Below are 19,256 nucleotides of genomic sequence, written 5' to 3'. Positions count from 1 at the left end.
CAGCCTACAATTAATGTGGTAGGAAAGCAGAGTACCTGAAGAAAACCCACGCAGGCATGAGAACACACTATACACAAGACTGCCGGAGAATGGGATTGAACCCTAGATCTCAGAACTGTGAGGCAGATGTACCAAACACTCACCACTCACAATACTGCCTGCAATTTCAAAGACAGATTTTTTTAAATGAATAATTTTACTAGTTTACTCTTCTAACCACACCCGAAAGCAATAATATTTGGAAAGCATACAACAGTGAAAAATCCACAACAACACAAAAAGCAATCTGATCTGAACATTTGGAATGCAATAAAAATGACAAATAAAATCAACGTTTTGCAAAGACCTGCTAAATAAGTGTCTTTTAATATATTTTTCTACGTATATATAGTACAAGCAGAAGAGCCCAGTTGTTGGTACATGTGTTGGTAATATGCATCCATCAGGTAACGGGGAACAGTTGGTTCGAGTGTATGATATTTCACTTAGTGGCTAAATTGGTGGTTTGATGAAGGACATGAAGTGTTACTAAGAGCCATATTTCAAGCTCCCTTATGCGTACTATTTTAATAGGGTTCTACAGTGAAGGCGATTTGCGAATGTAATGGTTTTTTATTGGCTACATGTAGGGATGGAATGGAGAAGAACTGTGTCAAAGATGGTTAGAAGTTTAGCGCGAGGAGGTTTTGGGGGGGGTTAGAACTTCTTTGTAAACAAACAAACCAATTTTTGGCCAAAGTTTTCAGAGAGAATATGAAAAGCGTGGATGGAGAGCCGACACGCGAGCTGGCTGCGCAGAGCTGGCCGTGTGCAAAGCACTGTTCTTGCAGTGGTTTTAATATTTTTAAGATTTTCTTTGCTGTTGAGAGACCCATGATCTTGAAACTCCGGATTAACACTTATGACGGTAGCTTGCAAACGTGTGTCAAATTTGGTGTATATCGGACAATTTTTTCAGAAACCCGATTTTTTCGATATCGATTTTCAATATTTATCGGGGGTGTTTTGACACGAAACCTAGCCCTTGTCACTCCCAGACACTTAAAGTATAACTGTGTCAATTTTCATGAAAATCAGTTCAACAGTATCAGAGTCCAGAGGCTCGAACGGTACTCGGACATTTGGTCGCCGGACGTTTTGTCGCCCGGAAGGTTATTGATAATTGCCATTTAAAATTGTTGCTCAAATTCCCTAAATACAAACTGCGCATTAATATTTTGTCATACTTAATGCCCTATTAATTATTAGGCTAAAGAAAAGCTCCAAATTTCCTATACTTTTATGTGACCTATATTGTGTTTTGTTGGAGAACTTGTTAAGACCCTGACTGACGTCCCTTCCTAAGGGGACAACTCACGTACATACACACTCTTAAACACTCACACGTCCGCTCAGTGAAACTGCTCAGGGCCATTGTTGGCTTTGATTGATGCGTAGACCGTGTTGTTTGGTACTCGGACGTTTGGTCCGGCGACCAAACGTCCGGTCACGGGCTCGGACACATACACACACACACAGACAAAGATGCATTTATATAATAGTATAGATAGATATAGATGTATCTGGTAAAAATGTTTCGGCATTATTTGATGGATTCAGGTTTATTAAAAATGAAGATATCCCAGCCAACTATGGACACCAGGCAAGGGACACCCTAATTGGTTGCCATCGAATTGCAGGGGACAAAGAGAAGGACAACCTTCACAGTCACAATCATACCTTATGGCGGGTTCATGTGGCTCTTTAGCGCTGCATTTAGCTCCACTGCCGCACTCCCATCTATTTATCTCCCGTTTCCACCTTAAAAAGCTTGTACTAGTTAAACTATATATTCCATAAATAACAATGTTTTGCCTGTGTAAAGACATTGGCTGTGTCTACATACATACTAATAAAAACTTTATAATACAGTTACTTCGAAATTTCTTTCGTTGTGTTTTGTGCCGGTTTCACACTCTTTACTAGACATTTTTATTTCAAAGGGTCCAACTTGTCAGTTCTTGGACTGATTGAAAGTCTGAATTTTTTTGTATTGGTCCAGTTTACCTATTCTGTCCATCACACACCGACATACAGATAACTGTTAATGTTTATCCTTACACTTTCACAATGAAAACGTCCAGATTTTTTTGTGCGTGTTTATCATTGATTTGTTCATGTAACACATCAGGTTGATGTTGAAGCTAACGACTATTTTGCTTTTGGACACATTGTTTGTCCTTTAATTCATCTAGACGTCCTCATAATGAGTTATTGAAGGATCCAAAGATGTTTTGATGAGATTCTCGCATGAGCGGGGCCCAGTAACAGATGGACCCTGAAGAGAAACATTAGGCACACAACAACACGCAACAATCCACTCTGACTACTGGGCTTTGGACCGCGTGTTACCCCTTCTCATTCGTGTGTGAATGCGTGACTGCGTGCACGTGTGTCGTCAGGATGGCAGGCAGGCAGGCAGGCAGGCCTGGAACAGTCTAGCCAGGACAGCAGGATTCATGGTGTCAGTGCCAAACGCTCAGCAGAACACACGCAGGGCATCAAGCCACTATCCTGCAGCTGCGTTAGACCCTCATGTCCTCCCTTGGTGTTCCTTTCGCTTTTGTATGGCCCAGTAGTTTGTTGTAGCACCCTTACAAGCCAAACACATGTTTATGTGCATGTAAAACCCATGGCCAAAAGCCTCCAAAGTCCACATTGTTTTAATTATGTAAAATGGGGGCCATGTTTGCACACTGACAGGGTTCTTATTGGTACTACAACATTATCACGACTAAGTTGATTCGACAAATATCAAATATTTTTCTATTTTAGGTCACTTTTAACACAACTTTATTTTTATATTGACTGTATGTCTGTCTAGAAAGTTATAATGTATTTTATCACATGGTGTTTGTTAATGAACGACCGATATGGGTTTTTCCACGACCGATACCGATAATTAGTAGTTAGTGGAGGCCGATAACGATATTCATTTGTAGTAAAAAAATTATGCAAGGTCTGAACTTTATAGAACTTATTATATATATATATATATATATATATATATATATATATATGTATATATATATATATATATATATATATATATATATATATATATATATATATATACAGTGGTACCTCGTCATACGACCGCTCGTCATACAAAATTCTCGTCTTACGGCGGAAATTTCGATCGAATAATTTGCCCGTCATGCGATCAAAATTTCGTGATGCGACCAAGCCAGGTCTTTTTTGCATATCTTTCGTGTATAACAATATTTACGAGCACGGAACGGTTAATTCAGACGAGTTTCTCCTAAGACCAAGAAACGCGCATGCAAAAAGAGGGCTTTCAGGGTAATGAAGTACACTCGTGCACACAACACCCATAGGCAATGGCAACCTTTCTCAGAATAAAACTTCATTACCCACAATCAATACGTGGGTAAGCTCAACTATTGTATTTCCTGTTATTCTTTCTAAGGAAAGAAGCTCCCGCGATCGTTCTTTAAAGACTATTTCTCGTTGGCAAGTGGTCGTGCGTTATCCTATTGTGAGGACATTTGTGTGCATCATTTTGGGAATATTTTGAAGGCAATACAACAGCAAACAGTCCATCGATAGCGAACGTGAGGGTGGAGGCGTGGCAAACCGCCAACCCGGAAAACGAAGGTAACAAAAGATTACAACAAAATTAGAATTCAGTTTTGTGTAAAGTTACATTAAACGTATGTTTGAGTGTCTGTATATATTAATCCAAGTTAATTTAAATTTGTTTGTTCCTTTTACGAGTGCGTTGTCGTGGAAAAAAAAAAACGACCCCCCCCCAAACGTCTCTGTCTCCCGTCGGCGAAATCTGCCCAATTTTAGTTAGATTAAACACATTTTATTACTATTAAACCACTAGTTATGTGTTACTTTGTTAATAGATGGCGAATTAGAAGAAATAAAACATTTTTTCCAAACCAATATCCTGTTTTTGGTGTTTTTTCAGAGGGCTTGAACGAATTAATTTGTTTTCCATTCATTTCAATGGAAAACGTCCGCTCGAGTTACGAGAATCTCCTCATACGAGCTCAGTTCCGGAACGGATTAAGCTCGTATCTCGAGGTGCCACTGTGTGTGTATATATATATATATATATATATATATATATATATATATATATATATATATATATATACATACATATGTGTATGTATATATATATATATATATATATATATTATATATATATACATGTGTGTGACTGCCGTTAGATTCATCACACAATGGCTAAGCTTGTTAGCGGTGTAATTTTTAGTGTTTAAAACATTATTTTCTTCAACAGAATGAGAAAAAAAATGTATGATTTATATAATTAAATACAGTCATACCTCTACTTACGAATGCTTTCCAGGTTACGAAAGCTTTTTATATGCAAATGAGTGCCTCGAGATAAGAAAAATATCGAAATATCGTTACGAAAACCCCCGAAAAGTACATGTATTCCTTATGATGAGATGCTTCTAAACACATAAAATCTGTTTGGAAATAAGTACTATAAACTTGAGCACAACCTGCAAATAAATATAAGTGCTAAATGTCTAAATTATAAGGCAGAAACTATTTGGGTCTAATTTTTTTAGGGCGGGTTTAAAAAAACATGTTGCCATCATAACTTGAAGCCCATTGTTGCCACTTCTTTCTGGCCCGCCCCTACCTTTAAATAACCATGAGAGCACTACCAGTGGCTATTCTTCGTAAAGCAGTAGAGTAGCATCGCCAGTGTATATTCGTATTAATGGTTAATGAGACGAGTTGTGTCGACAGAGCCACACGCGCGAAAAGCTGCTAATTAATAAGCAGTCCAGAATTGGCAGTGAAGATTTCACGAAAGATGTTTGTTAACTACACCATAAAGGAAAATGGCTTTGTACTGATTTAAGGAGCTATACAATCGCAACCTTATTCCTCGACTACGACGTCAGCAGTAATAACGATCTTTTCACCCAAGCAATTAATGTAAGTAGACATTTGTGCAAGGTAATATGTAACGAACATTAACACTGATGTACCCAATGTGTCGATTTTATTCAGTTTATAAGATACATTCAGAATGCAAATTCCCCAAGTAAAAAAAATGGTGTGTAAATTATCAATAGTGTTATGCCATACTCGACGTTGTATTGATCATATAAAAGTTCATTCATTCAAGGGACGCGAGGGCGCTGGAGCTCACCACATCCAACGAGGGTCACCAGGCGGGCGGGAGAGATTGGTGCCCAGCCAATGGCAGGATACAAGGAGACAGACAACCATACACGCTCACAATCATACTTGAGGGCAATTTAGAGTGTTGGCTCCAGCACCCCCCATAACCCTAATGAGGATAAAGTGGTTCAGAAAATGAGATGAGTATATTTGACTTGCTCTGGTCAACATTGTTTTTTTGCTGTCAAACATAGCATTTATTAAGACTTTTCCTTATGGATAGAGTGGAGTTGGACATCTCTTGCGTACACATGGTAAGATGTAAAATCATACAAGACATCTGTCAACAAAAGAAAGGGACCAGGGGAGGTATGTCAACACCATTTAATAAGTGTGAAAACATGGTCCTCTGTACGTACACGTACAGTCGATGCAATAGCTGACTAAAACCAAACAGTAAATCTATAGTGCGGAGGTCTCCAAACCGGTCCTCAAGGGCCGCTGTGGGTGCAGGTTTTTGTTCCAACCGATCCAACACAAACAGTTTAACCAATGAGGTTTCTGTTGAAAAAAGAAGCACCTGACTGCACCTGATTCCACTTTTAGGATACCATATTGGTGGAAAGGTTTCCTCTTACATGTTGGAACGAAAACCTGCACCCACTGCGGCCCTTTCTGGAATAGTTTGGGGACCACTGCTATAGTGCATCATCTACCACCCACAATTTGATTCTCCCCTGTAATATATGCATTTAACTCCCCATTCAAACACATGAAAACTACTTTATCTATTGTCCAATACATCCTGGTTATTGCTATTATTTAGAATGATAAAAAAGAGCAATAAAAGGAGGCTGCTGCAAAACCTGTAAACATCCTACAGTGTGTAAATGTATGGCCAATGCTTATTTGGTCTCTAACCCTCATTTCCAATTTTTTTTTAGCCAAGGCTAGGTGATATGCCCTTAAGTACTTATGACGGTAAATTGAGCAGATTTACCTTGATAACGATAAATGACAAGTAATCGGACGATTATATCATTTGAAAATCTAAATAAATGCATCAAATACTAATTGACTGTTTCCAGTTGATTTATTTACCAACATTAAAATGAACATATTTTTTTTTTTAATTCAATTCAGTCTAAACATCAAGTACAGTAATCCCTCGAACATCGCAGTTAATGTAGACCAGACATGGCCGCGATAATCGAAAAGTCAGGAAGTAGGGTCACCCCTATTATGACTTTTTTTTCAGTGCTGACTCCTAGTAGCAAAAGTGGGTTCCACTTAGGAGTTTCAGTGTGGATTTTCACATTTGTATGGACTGAAAAAAAATAAATACATAAATCTCCCATCTCATCTCATCTCATTTTCTGAACCGCTTTATCCTCATGAGGGTCACGGGAGGTGCTGGAGCCAATCCCAGCTGTCTCCGGGCCAGAGGCGGGAGACACCCTGAATTGGTGGCCAGCCGAACGGAGGGCACAAGGAGACGGACAACCATGCACACTCACACCCATACCTATGGGCAATTAAGAGTGTCCAATCAGCCTACCATGCATGTTTTTGGAATGTGGGAGGAATAAATAAATAAATAAAAATTTAATAGCGGGGGAAAAATCACAAATCACTGAATTGGCAATAAGTGAAGACGCGATAATCGAGAGATTACTGTATATAAATTTATAAAAATCTCTTTTAAACCAATGGTCCACGACCTTTATCTTACCGGGGACAAGTAAAGTGATGATTAAAGACAAAAGCGGGCAGTCACGAAGACCGCCAAAGACACAACACGCGGCGGGATGCATGACGGCTAAAAACAGAGACGGGGAACCCAACATTACGGCAAAAGAAACAAGTCCGAACAACAATTGGATTTGATTTTCACTGTTGCACAAGAAATATGCTACTTTTCTCATTAAAAGTAGGAGGGCAAGAAATGTTTGTGCTTTTCAAGTGTGCCAAAGATTTGGAAACCTCAAGAAAACACATATATGTAAAGTCCCAAATAAAATACACTTCAATTGGGTTTCAGAGTGAAGTAGTGCATGTCAAAAGTGGAGCACCACGTTCAGCAACAGCATGGAGGCATCTTTGACTTGGCCATCAGCCAGCTTTAGCCCCTAGGATGTGCAACCAGGGAAACGGCGACCGCCCTGGACCGCTTGCTCAAGAACAGCTCCTTGCCGCTGGAGCTCAGCACCTTGGCCAACCCCGGCATGGCCAAGAAGCCTTCGACTCGAACGCGACCAAAAATAGACCGACTCAGACCTGGAGGAGGATTGTGTGGTCCGGGTGGCCATGGAGCAGCATCATGTCAGTCACAGTGCGCCACCAGGCATATTTTTTTGTATGGAGAGCGCATGAGTGTGTGGATGCGCAAGTGCAGTAGTGATGATATACAGTAATACCTTGAGAAACGAGCTTAATGTGTGCTTAATGTGAGCTGGTATGTCAATTTACCCGTATGTCAAATCAAATTTAGAATATGTAAGTATATGGACACAAATGCGAGATTACACTTACACTGGAATATATGTGAGTTGATAGCAGGTTCACATCAGTGGTTTGTTTTCATTCAGTCATTCATTTTCTGAAGCACTTTATCCCCACAAGGGTCACAGGGGGTGGTGGAGCCTATCCCAGCTAACTTCAGTAATGAGGCGGGGGACACCCTGAATTGAACCCAGGACCCCAGAACTGTGAGGCTGATGCACTAACCACTCAGATGCCGGGCTGCCCTAATTTTCTTTTCTTTTTATAGATAATCTAGGAAATCATTACACTTGTTGAAAAGTATAATGAGAAAATGTTCTCACTTACAATGTCAACCTTGGAACAAATTAAAGTCCATGTTGTACAAAAGGATACAGCACAACCATTCAGATATTGCAACACAATGTGTCCTGCAGTATACTATTATTCAAAAATTCACAAAGTGCACAATTTGTTTCATGTGTTGGTTGTTTTATCATTTTTAATTAACATCACTTCTGTCTGTTTTTCCTTATCCTGATTCATTTATATCCAAATTTAACAATGGCATTTTACTAAGATATGTCAAATCATTTGCAAGTGTGATTCTCAGCAAACAAATGATGGCACATCTTAAGATAGCTTTCCCAAAGTATTACAAAAAACATACGTACTTCAATCCTAAACATGACCTTTTGCACTGATGGATAATGTTAGGAATTGGATTTGCAGGCCTGTTTACACAGCATAGTTGTAAAAATAAAATGTGTAAAACATATCTTGTTTTCGACAGTTCTTGACGCAATGAAACTGACTGAAAAAAGCATTCTCAACACCTCACTTAAGTTAATCGTTAGTATTGTCATGATAATAAAATACCCAAGTCAATTACCATAATTGAAAGAATACTCAGTGCTCAGTACTTTTTTCAATACGGCATTAATAAAACAAAATCAAATTACTGTTTGCAAGCAGGTCTATCAACATTTTTGCATCTTCGTTCCTCTGAAAAGCTAAATAAACCCCGACAACGCTTTTGCTTTTTTCATTTTCTAATATTACTGGCTGTGTGCATTTCAGTAACAATACTTTTGACAACATGCAGACCAGAGTATTGAGTGTTACTGAGTTTTTACACTCCTCAAATGTCTAAGATATTGCCCGCAATACAGTCTTTGGCCCAAATTTCACTCTTCAATGGTAGTGAGGTCTTATCCCCCTTCAGTCATTTTGCAGTTTATATTCCACAGTGTTATTTTTGTTTTACTCATATGAGATCTCCTAGACTTAAGCGAATAATAATGGTACGCAAGGCTGCGAACATTTTGGAGTTATATTAGCTATGTATACAATTGTATATTTTAACATCAGTGCAGTGGAAAAGTATTCATCTCCTTAAATTCTTATAAAGTGTATGTTCTTATTTTTGCAGATATATCAAAAGTATATCATTAAAGAAATGAAAAATCAGGCATTAGCTTTAGAATATGAGATGAAAATTGTTCAGTTAAATAAAAAGCTATTTCTAAAAGGGGATTACAGGTATCCCCTTGATGAATCATAAATTATTAGTAGTCTAAGTTATTAGAATACTGACAACTTAACACATCAAAGCCTGATTACCTCCACTTCTGTTTAAGATATGGAACCTGCATAACAGAATAAACTTGTCCAAAAGAGCTCAAGACCTTTCCTGAGAGTGGGTGGCCTACACATATTACCCCAGAGCAACAGCTTATTCAGGAAGTCACAAATCATTCTCTCTTCTCAGTCTGAAATGCTTTGTCAATTCATGAATGTGCTCGCGGAACAAATAATGGTTTTGATCCCCTAATTTTAATTTGTTATTCATAAAGTTCGGGAAAAGATCTGTTTTTTGCTTTCATTTTGATCCCATTTGGCATAATTAGAACATAGGCACAAAAGAGCAAATGCTGACGGTCACTACCACCTAGGCTGAATCAAACAAGACAAAGGTTAGACTAAGAAGAAATAACGCTAGAGAGTCAGCTGTTTCTCAGCTCGTAGGGTTCATCATGTCACGTTTGCCAGCCGGGAAAGTAGGGAAGATAGAGCTGAAATCCCCACTTCCTCATACTGGGCTCAGGGGAAAAAAGAGGTAGATTCAGGCTTATCTGTTACAAACCAGTGCAGTGACTCAGGCCAATAAAAAAGCAGATTAAGATGACTTTAAAGGTTTTGAGATCTAATGTAAAATGTCTGTAATCAACAGATAAAGAGGGGAGGAACTGTAAATTGCCATGCAATCTTCTTTACCACCACCACCACCACCATCAAAAAAGGTACAAATTACAAAGGATAACTTCACTGGTTTGCGGGTTTTGTTTCATTTTTTAGAGAACTATATTCAAAACAAGGAGTGTGTCTCTCTAATAATTTTTCTTTTACACAAATATTGGCCACCCAAAAGTAGTTTCATGCCGACACCATTGTGGTTCAGCAGTACACCCTGCCAAAATTATTCCTTCTAATTGTGTAAAAAACAACAATACAAAATTCCTATTGTATAATAACTTCATCGTATTCCTAAATATAGTCTGATACTCTAAAAACAGCTTAACAGAGGTAGTGACAAAGTGCATTGAGGGTCCGATTTTATGAATGGCCATTGGAAACACACTGAAAACATACCCGTGGACATGAGTGACAGTGTGCTCAGTGCACTCAGACAACACAGGCTTTGCGGGCCTCCTGCAGCCAAAAACTAAACCCAAGCTTCTCTGACCGCCCCCACGCACACCCGCTTCCTTAACTCACCCACCCAGGAGAAAGCTCATTATTTCTCCATACCCTAAACAAAGCCTGTTGCCCTCCCTCCGCCTTTTACTCATATTGCCCCTTTGGACCCTATGATCCTACCAACTTACTCAACATTGTTTCGTTTATAAACTGTCACCGGTACTACTGAAATTTCTATACATACACTTAGGCCTGTCACAATAAGTACTATAAGTGGACCCCCAGGTTATGAGATTAAGTAGTACCAATGCACGCAAGATTCTGAATGAAGTGTCTTACTGACACCGACCAAAAACATACAAGTATCTTAGTGACACTGTGATATTTACTAATAGCAGACAAGCATCTAACTGACTCCGTGACGCTGACCATCTATATCAATTTATCGTCTGCAATTAAAATAGCCGATGATTTTGCTATTCAGGACGCCATTAATTACATGTCATAAAGATTCATTTGCACTGCATTATACTCTCCCTCTGAAAGCAAACTACCGTATTTTCTTGCATATAAGCTGCCCCTGCGTATAAGCTGAAAACCCTTAAAATTGCCTTAGAATCTTTGAATTTTAAAATTTCTCGCGTATTAGCCGCCTCCTGATTCCAAATTTTCACCTCCACATTCATGTTTTTAATAGGGAGTACAAATGTGTTACTTTGAAGGGTAAATCTTGAGAAAAATCATCGCACGTGGTATTTCTGAGATACTGTATGAATCAAAAGCACATTACAGTGGTACCTCGTCATACGACCGCTCGTCATACAAAATTCTCGTCTTACGGCGGAAATTTCGATCGAATAATTCGCCCGTCATGCGATCAAAATTTCGTGATGCGACCAAGCCAGGTCTTTTTTGCATATCTTTGGTGTATAACAATATCTACGAGCACGGAACGATTAATTCAGACGAGTTTCTCCTAAGACCAGGAAACGCACAACGCGCATGCGCGGGCAAAAAGAGGGCTTTCTGGGTAATGAAGTATACTCGTGCACAGAACACCCATGGGCAATGGCAACCTTTCTCAGAATAAAACTTCATTACCCACAATCAATACGTGGGTAAGCTCAACTATTGTATTTCCTGTTATTCTTTCTAAGGAAAGAAGCTCCCGCGATCGTTCTTTAAAGACTATTTCTCGTTGGCAAGTGGTCGTGCGTTATCCTATTGTGAGGACATTTGTGTGCATCATTTTGGGAATATTTTGAAGGCAATACAACAGCAAACAGTCCATCGATAGCGAACGTGAGGGTGGAGGCGTGGCAAACCGTCAACCCGGAAAACGAAGGTAACAAAAGATTACAACAAAATTAGAATTCAGTTTTGTGTAAAGTTACATTAAACGTATGTTTGAGTGTCTGTATATATTAATCCAAGTTAATATAAATTTGTTTGTTCCGTTTACGAGTGTGTTGTCGTGGAAAATGCAAAGTATCAAATTATTCAATTTGAAAATAGAAATAATTCTTATTATTGATGTTATTAGTTGCTAGTTATTTTTCAAACCTTGGTACTAGTTGGTATTTGTGTTCAATGTCTCATAATTTAGTGTCAAGTTCCTAATGGTGGCCCTGTAGGGAAGTGGTTAGCACGTCGGCCCCAGAGTCCTGGGGCCATGGGTTTGATCCCAGGTCGGTCTTCACTGTGTGGAGTTTGCATGTTCTCAGGCTTGTGTGGGTTTTCTCCGGGTACTCCCACATCCCAAAAACATGCAGAGTAGGCTGATTGAAAACTTTAAATTGCTCCTAGGTATGAGTGTGGGCGTGAATGGTTTTCCGTCTCCTTGTGCCCTGCGATTAGCTGGCCAAGAATTCAGGGTGTCCATCGCCTGGTGCTCGAAGTTAGCTGGGATATGCTCCAGCACCCCCCATGGCCCTTGTGAGCATAAGTGGTTCAGAAAATGAATGAATGAGTTCCTAATATGGTGGGTGGTCTAGTGATGTATTCACCTGCCATTGAAGTAGTTAATTTATTACATTACAACAATATAGCACTTACCTATGTCAATCAGGTTAAATGGCAGGAAAACATGTTAAATTAACAATACTATACCCATTTCTTTGAGACAGGTAAATCTAGGTGTTTGTAGGTCATTTAGTTCTAATTCTTTGGTACTACCGTGGCAATAGAAGATGTAGTCACTGTAGTCAGCACATAACGGTGTGCCTAGGAAGTGACGATAGTCTCGATAAATAGGAATATGATGATAATATTTCGTTTTGTCGATATATTTGTCATGTGTTACATGTTAGATGGGATAACAGTACACTGGTACCTCAAGATACGAGCTTAATTCGTTCCGGGACTGAGCTCGTATGTCGATTTTCTTGTAACTCAAACGAACGTTTCCCATTGAAATGAACTAAAAACAAATTAATTCGTTCCAACCCTCTGAAAAAAAACCAAAAACAGGATCTTGGATTGGAAAAAATGTTTTATTTCTTCTAATTCGCCATCTAGTAACAAAGTATCAAATAACTAGTGGTTTAATAGTATACCAAAATGTGTTTAATAGAACTAAAATTAGACGGATTTCGAGGAGGGTAGAGAGAGAAGGACAGAGGGGGGGTGAAGGGGGAGACTTTTTGCACGGCAACGCGCTCATAATATAACATAAACAAATTTAAATGAACTTAGATTACGATGCAGACACTCAAAAATATGTTTAATCTAACCTTACACTAAACTTGATTCTAATTTTGTTTTAAATTTTGATACCTTTCTTCTCCCGGGTTGGCTCTATTTGCCCCGTCTCCACCCTGACTTTCAGATGCAACCTGTCGAGGGTTGTTTGCTTTTGTATTACCTTCAAAATGTTCTGAAAATTATGCACACAAATGTCCTTACAATAGGATAACGCACGGCCACTTGCCAACAAGTAGTACAGTGGTACCTCGACATACGAGCTTAATCCGTTCCGGGACTGAGCTCGTATGACAAGATTCTCGTAACTCGAGGTAAAGTTTCCCATTGAAATGAATGGGAAACAAATTAATTCGTTCCAACTCTCTGAAAAAAACACCAAAAACAGGATATTGGATTGAAAAAAATGTTTTATTTCTTATAATTCGCCATATATTGACAAAGTAATAAATAACGAGTGGTTTAATAGAAATAAAGTGTTTAATCTAACTAAAATTGGGCGGATTTCGCCGAGGGGAGAGGGGCTTCGGGTTTTTTTTTCTTCCACACAACGCACTCGTAAACAGAACAAACACTCCACCCTCACGTTCGCTATCGATGGGCTGTTTGCTGTCGTACTATTCCCTTCAAAATATTCCGAAAATGATGCACACAAATGTCCTCACAATCGGAGAACGCACGACCACTTGCCAACGAGCAGCAGTCTTATCAGCGATCGCACCGCTGCTCATGGGAGCTTCGGGGGCGCTGGCTAGCGGCTCATTTTAGCTTGTAGCATCTGTGTTCGCATCCCCTCCAACGGCGACTATGATAGAGTTGCTACCGGGGATGCTGTTGCGAGCCAGTGCCCCCGATGTTCTTATGAGCAGCCAACGAGCAGAGTCTTTTATCAGCGATCGCCCCGCTGCTCATGGGAGCTTCAGGGGCGCTGGCTAGCGGCTCCTTTTAGCTTGTAGCATCTGTGTTCGCATCCCCTCGAACGGCGCCTATGATAGAGTTGCTACCGGGGATGCTGTTGCGAGCACGAGTATACTTCATTACCCAGAAAGCCCTCTTTTCCCCGCGCATGGGCGTTGTGCGTTTCCTGGTCTGAATAGCTCATCCGGTGCTCGTAAATATTGTTATACGTACACGAAAGATATGCAAAAAAAATGCCATGGCCACCTGGCTTGGTCGCATAACGAAATTTTGACCGCATCACGGGCGAATTATTCGATCGAAATTTCCCCCGTAAGACGAGCATTTTGTATGATGAGCGGTCATATGACGAGGTACCACTGTATATATAACTCTCGTATTAGCGATCGCCTCGCCATTCACAATGACTAACAGGGGAAAAAAACACTGAAAAAATGCAACGCTCCGCCCAGTGCTCGCAGAGACATAACAAGAGGGAGTTGCGACCAGAGACATTACACGGGGGAGTTGCGGGGAGAGAGACAGTGCCCATGATGTTCTTATGAGTTGAGCAGCCTCTCGCGTCCGCTGTCTGCTCGTATATCAAAATTTGTCTCGTATCTCAAGATAAATATTTGCCCGAAATTTGCCTTGCGATTGGCTGGCAACCGTTCGGTTCGCTGGGATAGGCTCCAGCATCCCCCGCAACCCCCTTGGATAAGCGGGACAGAAGATGAATGAATTATCTTCTTTCATCATTCATTTCAAAATGACAATTCCAGTATTGATTTACACTGAAAAAGAGTTTACCCCGTTTTATTTCAAAAGTACGACCTAAAATAATGTTTTCCCTAACATTATATATTATTGTGCTGCATGATCATGATTACAATAGTGATGAAAATTAACAATAATAATGAACACTTTGTTTTAAACAGACTGCATGTAGAACAGTGATACACAGTCACAGTGATATTATGGAATATTACATGTTTAGTAGTGAGCTCTTCCTGGAAACTAGCATAAAGAAATCGAATAACATGTAGAAAAACAACATCCTGAAGTTACAGTTGCTTTGGGTTGGCCAAATGTTTCAAATAATCATCAAGTAATCAGTAAATAGAGAGCACCAGGTTCCTCTTTACTATATCTAGAAACAACATTAATTCCCAGATTTACTGTGTCACCTGTTGCTGTGTGCCAATGTGAAGAACTCATTCAAAATAATTCAGACAAAAGGTTTTTCTGGTATAAAAAAAGACTGTCTCATCATCTTTGAGGGGGGGGGGGAAAGTCTGGATGCCAGGTTTTGTCCTTGTGTCAAGAAATGAGGGAGCAGATGACACAAAGGGAGCAGCTTGCAGCGAGCAACTCCACCATACTGAAACCGCATTGGTTTGGTACATGAACAAACACACAAACATGTACAAGTACACGGCAGTTGTGACTAAAAGCACACAGAGGCCATATGGTGCGTCCTCATCCACCGACGCCTGTTGCTGCTGCTGCAACAATAGACCTGCCTGCCCGGGACAGCAAGAGACAAACACACACACACCAAATGGTCGTTAGTCAGCCACTCGGTGTTGCTTAGTCCCTGAACAAACGCCCGGATTTGCATTCTGCACCTCCCTTTATCGTCCTCCCCTTTCTAGTACGTGCACGCACATGCGCTTGCACAACCTACAGGTGCACAAAGCACTCAAAACAGATGTCAACGGAATGAAGAGGGTGGGGGTGGAAGAGGGCAGGAAAGTGTGTGTGTCGATGGGGGTTTAGAGGGGGGCTGTTTGCCCAGGGTGACTAAAAAGCTTTGTACACTCCCAAGCCTGGACACAGTGAAGACAATGACACACAACACACACACACAGAAATACTCTCCACAACTAATTTACCATTATAAGGAAAACAGAATCAAAAAAGATGCAATGTCTATATGTTCCTAAATACAGCTTTAATGTAGAAACTGTATTATAACACAAAAAAAACACTTCTATGTTTGTAGATATTTCACAAGTTAACTTGATTTTATGTTTTTTATGTACAATTAGGAATACTGTCACTTGTTTTGGTAATTAGTGGTCTGATTTTTAAACCATTACACCTATTGGATTTTGATTATGATGTTTTTTTTTGTTTTTTAAAGAACAAGCCTCTGGCTGCTAAACATGTCATATTTCACTCAAACTTCCCTAATTTGTGGTTAACCGAGAAAGTCAACTGATTGGTGATGTTTTATATTAAGTTCTGTCTATCATTACACATTTCTTCTAAAAAAAAAATCACTCACCTTTTTGTGCCAGGCATTTTAGGAGACATGTTGCCCCATTTAAATAATGTGATTGAATTTTTAGACAGTTCTATTTCTATGAAAAATAGTTTCCACTGGTCATTGCTTAATAAAACACAAGTGAGTTTCTCGTATGATTTTCTGGTCATATTTAGTCATAATGCATACAAGAACAACCATTAGAGATCTACGACATGTGAAATAATGCAAAATTTTCTGTTTTATTCACAGTATGACAATAGTCATTTCACCCTATAAAATGTACACATTTAACTCAATGGCTGCTATTGGCCTCAAACCAATTTTGACTGGGAGGGTTGGCAGCTATCAATGGCACTGAAAGACCAGCAGTCACAGCCAGTCCTTCTAGTTTAAATCCATTTCACATTTATTGTTTCCAAAGGCAAGAAATGAGATTTAAAAAAAACTATCAAAATTTTAAAAAACATCAACTTTAAAATATGAATTATATATATTATTATGAAGACAATGCATTCACACATGGACATCACAGGGTCACGTAGGCCACTTATATAGCAAATGTTAATATTTTCCCTTCATGACCCAAAATGTGGGTCGGTGCACAAATGCAGCCATGATGGCAAAAAAGTCCCAAGCATAATAGCAATTTTTTATTATTATTATAACAACTTTTCTCATTTCAAGTAGGAGGGCGAGATTGAAAATGTTAATACCGTATTTTCTCGCATATAAACCGTATTTGTCACTCGAAAAATGATAACCGAATCCAGGGTATGGTTTATATGCGCATAAAAAGGTTGACACACACGAAACTGCAAGGTAGCAAAGACAAAATGCCATAACGCAAGACAATGCAGCCAATATGGTCATTTATTTCAAAATAGAGAAAAGATGAACAGATAAAACGCCACGTGCGATGATTTTTCTTAAGATTTTCCCTTCAAAGTAACACATTTGTACTCCCTATTAAAACCATGAATATGGAGGTGAAAATATTGAATCAGGGGGCGGCTGACACGGGAGAAATGGTAAAAATCAATGATTTTAAGGCAATTTTAAGGATGCGGTATTTATTACTCAGGCGGACCGGCACCGGGTGGCTCGCGGACCGGTACCAGTCCACGGACCGGTGGTTGGGGACCACTACTTTTTTATTTTAATTAATTCCAACCAAATTGTCACTTGCCCTATAAAATGAGCACTACATGATGATAAAGAAACATTCCTATGATGTGAATGAGTTTCCTCAGTCTTTTCGTGTCTAGTGGGTGAGCAAGCTATCGTATTTTCTCGCATATAGGCCGTATTTGTAACTCCAAAAAATGATGACTGAATCAAGGGTAGGGCTTATATGCGTACAAGACTTACAGCGTCATTATACTCTTTTTCACCAGTAGATGTCGGCAAATTAAGATTTACTATTTGTTGTTTATTTTCTGTTTTGCAGTAAGAAAACAGCCATTACTGGATAAATTAATTCCTTGTGATATTGACCCTAATGATGAATTAATTCCTTGTGATATTAACCCTAATGATGAATTAATTCCTTGTGATATTGACCCAAATAATATGCTTTTGATTCATACATTATCTCAGAAATACCACGTGCAATGTTTTAGATTTTTCTTACGATTTTCCCTTCAAAGTAACACATTTGAATATGGAGGTGAAAATATTGAATCAACAATTTTAACGCCAATTTAAGGCTGCGGCTTATACGCTGGTCGGCTTATATGCGAGAAAATACGGTCTGTGGCAGTGTGTTGTTGTGTTTCAATTGTGTGTCCGTGTTCCAAGGCTGTGGCTTGTGTGTGGTAGTGCTTGGGGCCTGCCTACAGTTTGCCTTTCTGCCTGCCTGTCTTTCTTTCCTGCCTCCCCGCCTCTCTCCCTCCCTCTTTGCCTGCGAGGAAGACAAAATCCGCCGATGCAACAAGTCCTCCATTGACTCTCAGCTTTGTAAACAGTGTGTTTTTCTCCGCCATCCGCTTTTTTCCCCACGAACGAACCACAAGCGAATCACACCAATAAAAAACACCACCATTGCGGTTGTTTTCGAAAAAAAAAACATTTTGTATTTTGAAATCGCTAACTAAAAAAGTGTAACAAAAGCGACGCACTGAGGTGCACACGGCCAACACTTAGTACAGTTCATACTCTGGACTATTTGTGTAAAAATACACTTTGGGTCGGTGTATTTTGCTCTCGATGTCGTCAAAATAAACATTTGGAGATGAATGTCCGGTGTTTGCAAGGCAAAGGCGGAGGAGGGGACTCCTCTTGGATAACTTACCTCGATTCATTCGCCGCTTTATCGCCAAATTCCCCCACTTTTGCGCACACGGGTGTATCGGCAGCATGTGGAGGCCTCCCCCGGCAACTCGCGAGCGTCGACCCGGTTCGGCTTTGACGGAGGTTTCGGCTGCGCTGAGTGCGTAAAATTCGCCGGCTCTCTCTCTCTTTCTCTACCTCTCTCGCTCTCTCTCTCTCTCTCTCTCTCTCTCTCTCTCTCTCTCTCTCTCTCTCTCTCTCCAAGGATGCGAAATATGCGCGGAATGGGAGCAGGAATGAAATGAACGCGGTGGACTGAGTTGAACGGGGCGGGGTTAGTGGCGTCACTCTGGAGGGATGAAATGGAGCGAGTGGGTGAGGGAGTGAGGGAGGGATGGGAGGATGGGAGGATGGGAGGTTGGGAGGATGGGTGGCGGAAAAGAAAGAGCTGGCTGGGGGGAAGGGGCCTGGCTGACTGGAGTGTACTAGTGTAGGACCACGGTTGTGTTGGACAACAAAAGAGTGGAGCGCCCAAACTCTTTTCAAGGAGAAAAGGATATGAGCAACGCAGCTGACGGCAAAGCGACACAGCGTCAAACAAAGCACGGGATAGCAGCAGACTGGACTGTAACATGTTCAACTTTCCTTACGTTATTTTAAGACAAGTTGCTCGATCGCTCTAAACTAAAAAAAAGTAGTACAGTCATGCCTTGAGATACGAGCTGAGTGTGTTCCCGGACCGAGCTCGTATGTCGATTGA

At 40.1% G+C, this 19,256-nt stretch overlaps 1 protein-coding gene across 1 annotated transcript in view; it reads right to left on the bottom strand.

The window, feature by feature from the left end:
* Positions 1 to 18,719, bottom strand: part of LOC144071121 (transcriptional enhancer factor TEF-1-like) — a 46,976-nt gene extending 28,257 nt beyond the window's left edge. The window contains exon 1 of the mRNA XM_077595960.1: positions 18,519 to 18,719. The gene's annotated coding sequence lies outside the window, so the exon portion shown is untranslated. The remainder of the gene's footprint in view (positions 1 to 18,518) is intronic.
* Positions 18,720 to 19,256: the final 537 nt, after the last annotated feature.

Source organism: Stigmatopora argus, chromosome 3 (assembly GCF_051989625.1).
Source record: "Stigmatopora argus isolate UIUO_Sarg chromosome 3, RoL_Sarg_1.0, whole genome shotgun sequence".
NCBI lineage: Eukaryota > Metazoa > Chordata > Actinopteri > Syngnathiformes > Syngnathidae > Stigmatopora > Stigmatopora argus.
Note: the sequence above shows the minus strand (reverse complement) of the source record. Positions and strands in the feature narration are given on the sequence as shown.